At 57.5% G+C, this 10,656-nt stretch overlaps 1 protein-coding gene and 1 long non-coding RNA gene across 2 annotated transcripts in view; one reads left to right on the top strand and one right to left on the bottom strand.

Moving 5' to 3' along the window:
• RIPOR2 (RHO family interacting cell polarization regulator 2) overlaps nt 1–10,656 on the top strand; it is a 108,568-nt gene that overhangs the window by 20,060 nt on the left and 77,852 nt on the right.
• Nucleotides 1,766–5,744, bottom strand: LOC114004807 (uncharacterized). Its single transcript, XR_003546881.1, has 5 exons — nt 5,624–5,744; nt 3,816–5,460; nt 3,542–3,671; nt 2,519–2,640; nt 1,766–2,284 (listed from the first exon to the last, which is right to left on the bottom strand). It is a non-coding gene; the product is annotated as an uncharacterized LOC114004807 (long non-coding RNA).

Raw genomic sequence — 10,656 nt, 5'->3', positions numbered from 1 at the left:
CGGCCACAAAAGCCCTGTTTTTCCTGCCATTAAATCAGCCAGCTTCACCCATCCGAGGCTGCCTTTCCCAACTCGGCGGGGCCCGGCACGTGACACCCCAGCTGTCGGATGTAGAACTCAAAACCACAGTATCGAACAGAGCAGCTGGGGGACGGGGGCATTTTGCAAATGTAATACCGTATTTATGGGGACGAGCTCACAGTGATGCACCATGAAGTCTGTGTCGTGACAGCGAGCTCCTGGCTCACGATTCCCCTTGGTCACTTACTTCAGGAGCCTCTTTCAGTTGTCAGAGGGTGCGTGTGCTCTGCCAGAGAGACAGAGAGACAGGGAGAGGGAAGAGACACCCACAGTCAGGCCTGGTCACGCCCACATCCCTCTCCTCCATCCCTCCATCCTGGATTCCAGCACGCATCACACACGCCCTGCATGTTTTCAGGCTGCCAGGGCTGGGATTCCAGCCGGACATTCCGCCTTCCGGATCGGGTCACTCCCTTACCCGCCAGGCCACGGGCTCGGCCCACTGCAGTAGCTCAAGTACGAGCATGACGCCTCACTGCCCACCCCCCGATGGCCTCGCCAGATGCCTGTTCTCAGAAAGGACTGCTCAGCCAATGCTGGGATAGACACCAGCTTCATCAGCTCCGGGAGTCACACCTACGGACCAAGACCGCCCACGAGGCTCTCGGTAAACACGGCCACGGAAGACGCAGCGCGCATGCGTGTGAGAGCTCTACTTTCTGCGTGTAAGGCGCTCCCACGGGCGCGTCAGCCCTGGTGCTGCAGAGACAGTGGCCATCTGTCCTGGCGTGGCTGATGGCCCTGGAGACAAAGGGAAGGAGAGCCTCCACGGGAAGCGTGGTCTCTCGGCCCGTGTCTCCTCCATGGCCGAGGAGAAGAGCCTGCGCCCACAGGGAGGGAGGAGAGCGAGCGCAGGTGACTACCAGCGCCCACACCCGCCCTCGCCCAATCCCACCCGCTTCTCGAGAGGCACCCGCTGCTTTGGCACAGACTGCCCGGCACTTGTTCACACAGTCGTGATCATCCGAGATCCTAAAAGGCCGAGACCTTAGCAAGACAGAGAAATGGACGTGCCACGGCTGTGTCTACCATGCGGTCGTTAATATCGGGACTTCAGGGAAGTCCTGACGCGTTTTCCCATGTTTTCCTATGAAAAATGTGTCATGGGTTTTCCAATGACCAAATGTTTAAAGGCTCTGATGGAGGGACTTCTGGCGGCTGTCCGAAGCTCTGTTCGCAACCGGGCAGAAGTAGCAGCGTATCCGGCTTTCGATAATTCATCAGCCGCGCCTTTGTTTTATGCACTTCTCCTTACCTAAGTTTCGTGTCACAATAAAATATGTTTTAAAAGCCATTGACCTGGAGAAAACTTGTAAAAGAAATTACAGACGACCACTTATTAATTTCATCTAATAAAACTACTAGGCCCGGACTGTAAGATGTTTAATATGCTCACAGAAACACAGAAATGTGAGGGGCTAGCGGGTGAAGCACTGGTTAAGATGCTGGACTCCCACATAAAATTACTAGGCCCGGACTGTAAGATGTTTAATATGCTCACAGGAACACAGAAATGGGAGGGGCTAGCGGGTGAAGCACTGGTTAAGATGCTGGACTCCCACACGGCCAACCACAGTTCGAGTCCCAGGCTTGGCTTGAAAATCACACCAGGCATACTGTGTGTGCCCCAAATCCCCGGCCCAGTAAAATAATAATAAATTAAATTAAATAATTTTTTACAAAAAAAAAAAAGAGTACAGTTCAGGGAAATAAAGAAATAGAAAATATGAAAAAAGAGAACCTTGGAGAAGAGACTAAGAAAGAAAAGATAGAGGGTAAAGGCGATACCCGAAATGTGTGAAGAACTCGCGAATCTTAAGACAAGAAAGGAAAGCCGTTCCAGCCACAGTAGCACGGCACTGCGAGGGCCCTGAGCCCTCTGGGCCCCGGTGGGAGTCCCGGCCAGCCCAGCCCAGAGTGGGCGCACTGCTTCGTACTGCAATGCCGGCAACATGTGGAGACTGAGGCCGGGGCATGGGCGGGTGGCTGCGAGCTTAGGGCTGGCCTGGGCAACAGAGCAAGAGCCTGCCGGATAAACAAACGAAGCCAATGGTGGCGGGAGGACGGTGCCGTGGTGAGAGTGAGGGCCAGCCCGGGCCGCGGTGGCCAGGGTGCTGGGTCCCACTTGGCCAACTGTGCACCTGGACGTTCAGACTGGAGGCTTGAACAGCATGCCGATGCCCGAGCGCATGTGCCCAAATTCCTAAAGAAAAAGCAAAGGAGAAGGGACTGTGGTGTGACCGTCGCCCACGGGGGCACCTTCTCTCTCCCTGTCACGTGTGCTAGAGCACACGCACCCTCTAGCAAATCACAGAAGAAAGAATGAGAGAAAGGAAGAAAGGAAAAACCCCATTCAAAGAAGAGCAAGAATTTGGACACTTCACCAAAGATCTACAGACAGCATGTGCACACTAAGATGTTCAGCGTGGCTACTCACGAAGGACAGGCAGGTTCCAAGCAGGTTCTGGGGCTGCACTACAGGTAGAAAATGTAGCCACCGAGAGAGATCGGGTAAAGGGATGGAAACCCCTTGTACTATTGTTGTAGCTTCCTATGGCTCTGTAATTTCAAAATAAAAGCAGAAAAAGGAAACATAAGGTATGAGAATTGTCCACAACAGATGAAAGACACACTTTTTACCGAAGAGGCTCAATGAACTCCGAGGGGGTTACGCACGTACACGCACAATTGCATTCGCAAATGCACACCTGCCTTTGAACTAAAACAGGATCGTGCTACATTTAACTCCTGCAGCTTGCTTTTCCTCTAAACGGTGCAAATTCCATGAGATATTTTGTCGTTGTTCTCCCAGAAAAACGCTTTACAGATTCATATGTGTACACGTGTACATAGGCACCTACCTCACTCGTGAATACATACTGTTCTGTTTTACAGTTTACATTTAGGCATCAGAGCAGAGATCTAAGACTATTCCAGACTCTTATGGAAATGCATGCAAAGAGCAAGCTTTCTCTCTGCCTCTGATTACCAGCTGTGGGGAGTGTGCTGGGCACGAACCTCTGCGACAGCATTCTGGGAGGTGGGGTGACGGACTCGAGTGTGCCCTGCCGTGTTCTCTGGAGTGATCAAAGAAGGGGTTAAATGCAGGGCTGGGATTTTCCTACCCCAGGGGTTCGGAGCTCCAGCCCACTCCACCCTGGGGCCCATCAGCAAAGGCGTTTTCAGGCATCCTGGTATTTCCAGACCATGGCATTGCAAGTGGGGACTGCGGAAACTCAGCTGTCAACGTTGCAGAGCACCCTCTGCTAACTAGTACCCCTAATCTCTGAGCAGTCCAGACTGTCCTGCATCTTCCGGCCTGAACAGTACTCTCACTGTAAGACTCCTCGCCCTGATCACACCCCGTCCTGTCCCGTAACTTGTCTTCTTAAGCGCCTTGTTTTGCAACCAGACTGTAAATCCTGGAGGAAGGACCACGCCCCCATGAAAGACTGCCTACCATACGATGTTCTTCGTAGGACCGGTCCAGAATAAGCAAATGCAGAAATACAAAGTGCGTTAATGACCGTCTGGAGCTGGGGTGCGGGGAGGAGCTCTGAGAAGTGACTGCTGATAGCCACAGGGTGTCTCTGGGGGAGATGAAATGTTCTGAAATTAGATCCTGCCCTGGCTGCTCAACTCTGAATATGCTGAGCATCTCTGAGCTGAGCTCTAAAGGGGCGGGTCCGTGGTGCGTGAGACTGGCCAGCAGAGCTGTATGAAAGCTAGCTTACCTCTACCCGACCCGGCACAGAGATGCCACGCCGACGTCTGCCGTGTTTACAAACCCCTCGACCTTCCTTCAGGCCTTCGTGAGTGGCGAGGACGTTTGGGAATGCCGTAATCACGGTTTGGGGGAGGTCTTCTTTCTCCTCTGTGTGTTGTGTGGATATTAAGTCTAACCTATTTTCTGTCCAGTTTCCATCAGAGCCTTCGACGTGAACCTGGGAGACTGACAAGTTAGCCGAAAGCCAGGTGGCAGTCAGGCCTCCTTCCGCCTCCTGTCCACCACGCTCAGAAGCAGCACCTGGCCCTTGTTTCTGCCCGCCGTTTCTCCGCTCTGTCAAAGCCCGTGTCGTTTCCCACACGGCTGCTCCAAGAGCCCTGGTCCGTGCCGGGGCCACTCTCGCTCCATTTCCATCTGAATTGCAAATGGAGTCGGGATGGTTTAGGCCAGCTCCCTCACCAAATATCTTAGCATGTTTGAAGGCCACGGTGTAGACCACTCATGTTCTTAGTTGTGCTGTGCTTGCAAGAGCTTTGTGAGCTCCCACTAAAGTTAGCCATTCAACAACATGACATCAGTGCCTCACATCTTTGTCCAACTCTTTGTGAGTCTGTCCAACCCACCCTTCGGAGGAGGGAAGATCTTGAGAGAATACCAGCCATCCTCACCTAGCAGCCACAGCGAGCTCTCTCCTGCTGGAAGCCCTCAGCACCTTATCCCATGTTTAGACCACAGTGAAATTCCCTGAGGTGCTACACAAGGCAGGGGACGATGGCTTCTGCTGACCTTCCAACTTGAGGACGCTCTACTGCCCACGCCCTCCTGTCCCGTTCGGTTCCCACCACCCGCAGGTTTCCCGGCTTCCAGCACACAGCATGTGCCTGGCGGCTTCTTTGGCTCTATGTGCTGCTGCTTCCTCTGCCGCCCGTTTCCTCCCACCCCTACAGCCCACTCACAGCCCCCTGCCCAGCCCACGCCTTCTCCGCTCCAGGAATTGTCTGGAAACCACTCCTTCCAGAATCTTTCCTGACTGCATGGCCCATCCAATGGCCTTGCCAAGAGTTCCCACAGAACCCTGCATCTCCCTACGATAATTAACAGTGATTGCACAAAAGTGGAACAGCCCGCTGACTTTCCCGACCCTCTGCTTACCAGTGAAGTAACGCTGGGCAAGTTCCTTGACCTCTCTGTGCTTCGTTGCCTCATATGAAACCAGGGATAAAAATAGCACCTCCGTCCTAGTCTTGCTATGGAGATGAACTGAGATAGTACTCGTAACTCCTGAGGACACTGCCCGGCCCCTCGGAGTGGTTTTTACAAGATGCCGTTACATCCCCAGACAGTCAGTTCCCAGAGGGTTTTGGTGAAGTTACTCACTTTTGCACTCTCTAAAAATGCTGTTGGGTCAGTGTGCGATCGATTCATCAAGCGAGTGCACAGATAAGTCATGTTTTCAACACCCAAGAGAAATAGCAGACAACAGATGAACCAGGTTTCCCAAAAAGGCAAGAGAGCACAGGTGCACAGGCTACGGCGGCAGGGGGATGAGTGGGGAAAGGGGAGGTTACTCGTAATTGCAGCCGTGTCTGTCAGGAGCCGGGGATGCAAGCGAAGACCCCACCCCCGGTGTAAACAGAAGAGTCCGCATGCGCCTGTAATTGACAAAGAGCAGAGTAAAAGGGCCACAAGAAAACCGAACTCGCGTCTGTCTACACCGGGTGGAGCAGACCTCCCTGGGAGTGGGAGGGGCTGTGCCCGCCCAGGTAGGAGAAGCTCGGGGAGCCAGAGCTGTGAGGGTGGCTGTGGGGAGCCCACCTGGAGGCGGACTGCACGGGTCGGATCCCACCGGGGTCACTTCGCGCACTTTGGACATGCCACTTAGCTTCCCTGGGCTCGGTTTCTTCACTCAGAATGGATGTTGTTATCGTCCCGTCAGTAACAGTGCCCGTGGAAGGGACTTCTTGAACGAGTGGCACGTGGGCGAGGGGAAGCTGAGAGCCGCCTCCCGCTTCTGCCCTCGATGCCAAGGTGCCGGAGGTGGGGCTGAGCCTGAACGTCCTGGGCAGCGCCCTCGTCCCGGCTCGCAGGCGGCCGGCAGCCTGCCCCCTGCACCCGCACGTGGGCATTCCTCTGTGCGTGCCCCTGGGCAGAGAGTGCTCTTCTGTCTCTTCTTTAAAGGCTTTCTTCTGTAGGATGTGTGTGCTTGCCAGAGAGAGAGGAAAGGAGACAGAGACAGAAAGCAAGAAGTCACCCCTTGGGAGATGGCCACGCTGCAATCCCTTCTCCATTCTCCTCCTGGGATTTTGGGCACACATGCACACGCACCCAGCATGATTTCCAAGCCTCCAGGTACAGTACTCAGACCGCAGTCGCCCCTGTGGGAATCCAGCTCCTTAACTGCTCTGCCACCTGCTGCTCCTTCAGTGTCTCTTCTTACAAGGACACTAATCCATAGACTCGGGGCCCACGCGGGGGCTTCACTTGCCCTCAGTCACTTCCTTGCTCTGAATACTGCCACGCTGGGGACTAGGGCTCCCACGTACTAGCTGCGAACCCGACAGTGTCTGTACAGCAGTCCGCACCAGGGTCTCGCACACCGCCCCGATGCTGTGCCAGCACTTCCCCTACGTGGTCACATCAGCTGGGTGGCCACCACCCCCTGCCCTGTGGGCGCAGCTCCCGTCTGGACTACGACAGATGGCCAAGCACAGCCCCACCCCTCACCTCTGCCCCGCACCTGCGGGCCCCATGCACACATGCTGGCGAGAGCCAATAGTTAGGGTTCAGAAACGCCGTGAGCTGCCCGTAGTAACAGCCGTCACCTAAAATTACAGGGCACTGCGGTCGAGTAAGTCACTTTAGACGGCCTCGTGAAGCTGCAGCTCGGCCCTCCCCAGGGGCTCCGCTTCACGGTGTCCGAGCCCTGGGGGCTCCCGGCGTCACGTGCCTGTCGTCGGAGACCCTGGGGAGCCGTGTGCCCGGTGACACCACGTGCACAGACTGGAGGAGGGCCTGTGGGCGTATCCACGTCTGACCGGGGCCGGCCGTCGCCACCGCTCAGGACCCCGTGTGCCCAGTGCACGCTGGGTGGTGGAGCACGTCATGAGAGCAGAGTGCGGCATAGGTTCGCGACACAGCGCAGGAGGGTGGTGGCCGGCTGGGGCATTCCCCTCGCCCTCGCAGCCCTCCCCGTCCACACCCGCAGTCCTCCCATTTTCCTCTCCGTGGGCTCCTCGAGCCGTCCTCCCTCGTGCACAGCCGCGCAGGCCGCGCGGAAGGTGTGGCCATCCTGTTTCCAAACCCTGCGTTGCTTCACCCGTTTCGACAGAGGTGTGGGTTTTGCATGCGGCCCTCCCCTGAGGCGGGTGTGGCAATGCCACCCCTCACCCCTGTGCGGACCCGCGTTTACCACTCCGGCGTGTTTACCAGCAGTGCAGAAGGTACGCAGGGGTGGGGTTCCTTGTGGTGAGGTCGCTCACCACAGGTTCCGTTCCCACGTGGCCCCTGGGCCCGGGAGCTGATGAAAGGGGAACTACACACCACTCGCGCGTGGTCAGCGTGCACGGGGACCAGCGAGCGCCCTGGTGGACGGGCCCAGCGCGAGGTCTGGGCTTGTCCTCCACGTCCCTGTAGCGTCCCAGGTGCAGGACGCTCCCACACGGGTTGTTCGCGAGGCTCGTACACGGTGTTCTTCTCTGACTTAGGAAAGCTGAGGGACTAGGGAATGGACGTGGCGGCAGACGCCTGAGCAGAAGACCAGAGGGAAAGCGGTGGGCAGACGGAATTACCACACCCACGGGCTGCTGTGCAATTCTTTCCTTTCTTTCCTTTGTTAAGATTTATATCACTTACTTAATTTCGTTAGTATTTTTTAAATTTAACTAGAGGGAGAGAGAAAAAGGGAACATGAGAAAGCAAGCTGCTAGGTCCGGGACTCAAACGCACATTGCCGTGCCGGCCCCATAGCCTTGTAGTTGAGGGAGCCAAACCCCACATGGCTGACTGAGGTTCAAATCCCGCCCCAGGGGCTTGAACTGTGGTCAGTCACGTGGGAGTCCAGTGCCTTAACCTCCACTCCACCTGCCAGCCCCATGTGGAATCCTTTATGAGACTGCTTCGAGGGGCAGTCAGCCTCACCGACAGCAGTGGAAGGCCCCGCCCTGGTGGCCAGCAGACGTGTGTAAAGCTCACTGCTGAGCCACACAGCTCGGGGCGGGCTGGTCACTGAGAACACGCTCACTCGCCCCTCTGCTGTCAGGCCTGGGGATGCAGGACTCAGAAGACAGCGAAAGTCCTTCCAGACAGCGCACCCAGATCTGGGCTGGTGTGGTGGGGACAGCTCCTGGCAGGGCAGGCGTGTCCCCATGTCCCGGGCATCCTGACACAGCTGGCTGCCCGCACGGGCCATCCCTCCTCTTCCCCCAGTCTTGGATCGCTTTACCCAGAAACCCACCGGGACTCGACTCATTTACAGATGTCTGTGGGACGTGAATTCCTGTGGGCTCAGGCGAGGTCTCGGCCCACGTCGGCCCTTACGATTGTGCTGTCCAGCAGGGCAGGCTGGCTTCCGAGCCGGTAAATGAGACCAGGCCCTGTAACTGTGGGTCTAACTGGGGTGTTCTCGAGCCGGTGGGAGACGAGGAACCCGCCCAGCCACCGCCACACCCCGCCCTGCGGCAGCCGGGAAAGCCCGGGAAGCTGGAGAGCCACCAGGGCTGAGAATAAGGCGACAGCGGAGCCCCGTGCTCCTTACCCAGCTCTCTCCTCCCGGTGTAGACAGAGCGGTGGGCCTCCTGGAAGAGCTCCCGGCCCGGGGGCCCAGGGCTGCTGCTCGAGGCTCTTTGAGGTTGGTCTGGATCGCGCCGACTGCCTGCTCCTCCCGAGTCCCCCAGCCTAAAAAGTAAGGATGGACACTCAACTGCCTCCTCACGTCGGCACGGACTCAGAGGGACAGGCAGCACACGCTTGCAGGTTGTTAAGGAAAACAAGCCTTCATTGGTAAAAGTATTGATCGGGGAAGGGTAACAGAGAGACCCAGGAGCAGCCAGAGTGAAGACGCATTGTCCTGGAGGAGGAGGAGGAGGAATATTGCTCTTAAGACACATCGCGGCACTGGCCCTGGAGCCCGGGTGGAGGGAGCCAGACGCCGCGTGGCTGACTACAGTCTGACTCCCTGAGCCAGGGCTCAAAAGACACGCCAGGCACGTGTGAGCGCTCAGCTCCCAGCAGGACGGAGAACAGAGGAGGACGGCACCGTGCCCGTGCCCCGGGGGTGCCCTCCTCTTCTCCCGCTCCCTCTCTGTCTCTAGCGGGCACACGAGCCTTCTAGCCTTGAAAAAGTAAACAAATCAGAGCCAGCTGGTGCTGTGATGGTTAGGGGGCGGATCCCACGTGGCCAACTGTGCAGCCGGGGTCCCGACCCGGCAGTTTGGGAAGCACACCGAGTGGCACGCATGCCCAAGTCCAGAGCGAGTGGGGTGGGATTGCTGTGGGACCACCCCGGGGCGGTGCTTTCCCTTTCCCCCTCCCTCTTTCTGTCTCAGTCTCCCCCTGGCAAGTGCATACTCTATACCAAGTTTAATCAACGAATAAGAAGGCAGGCCCTGCCACTTCCTCGTCTCACAGTTATCTGGTCCAAGCAGGGCTGAGCAGGACCGTTGCTGTTCTCAGACAGGATCTGTACCCAGTGGGCCAGGGCAGGACGGGCTGCTCGGTGCTGTTCCGGGAGCCTCTGGGGCTCAGACCGGGTCGGAGCAGCACCAGGACACACGCTGTGCTGTGAGCACCAGCAGCCCCGCTCGGCAGCCAGCGGCACTGGCCAAGGCTCTGACTTTGGGCCGTCTGGGTTGGGCTGTGAGTACAGAGGCCGGCAAACCACCCTTCCTGGGCCGCTCCTGCTCCTCCCTGCTCAGACAGGGTGCCTCTGTCCCGGCACTGGTTAAACCTTGGAGAGCTCTCGCAGACAGACCGCCCGCTGCCGCCCTGGTCTTTCTGCAGCAGCCACTGCTCCGGGCCAGCCGTTGCCACTGGGGCTCTTCCTCAGGGAAATGGGGCCAGACCCCCCTCGAGGCTTGCAGACAGCCTCAATCCTGGGACCTCCCCTGCCCTCGGTGGCTGCCCAGCACCACCCGAGCTCCTGTGACAGTGGAAATGGACAGGTGGCATTTACACCACTTTTGGCATCCCCAAGGCCACAGGGGAAGCACCCCAGGGCCTGATGGTGGCCCTGCAGGGGTGAACGCTGCGAGGTTGACCTGGGACATCCTGGGCTTATGGCTGGAGACCTCACTGCCTGTACCAGGCCTGCACATGCCGTGATGGGGGCTGGAGCCTGCATCCAGGCCCTGTAGGGGCTCCGTCTCTCTCTCTCACTCATGGAAGGAAAACACATTTTAAAAACATTAAAAGAAGCAGCAACTGGGACCAGCAGATGGCGTGGCAGTTGTCACTGGAGTCCCACATGGTCATGCGCAGTTCGAGTCTGAGACCCTGCGCTTGAAACACACCAGGTGTGTGTGCATGCGTGCCCAAGATCCCGAGAGGAGAATGGAGGAGAAGGGATTGCGGTGTGGCCCTCTCCCGGGCGGTGATTTCTCACTGTCCCTCTGTCTCTGCCTCTGTCTCTCAGGTGAGCACTCATGCCCTGTAGCAAAAAGCTCTGTAAAAGAGCAGCAGCGGAGTGACTGGCCCAATCCTGGGACCTCCCCTGCCCTCGGTCGCTGCCCTGGGCCCCTGTCCCCGCTGTGCGCTCACTTCTGAGTGGGAACAAGGCCCCAAAGCTGGCCTGTGTCACACGCCCTGTCCCGAGGAGCCCTCCAAGCAGACCGAGGAGAAGCTGGCAGCCCCCA

This window comes from Tupaia chinensis, unplaced genomic scaffold (assembly GCF_000334495.1).
Source record: "Tupaia chinensis unplaced genomic scaffold, TupChi_1.0 Scaffold140356_1, whole genome shotgun sequence".
NCBI classification, from domain to species: Eukaryota; Metazoa; Chordata; class Mammalia; order Scandentia; family Tupaiidae; genus Tupaia; species Tupaia belangeri.
Note: the sequence above shows the minus strand (reverse complement) of the source record. Positions and strands in the feature narration are given on the sequence as shown.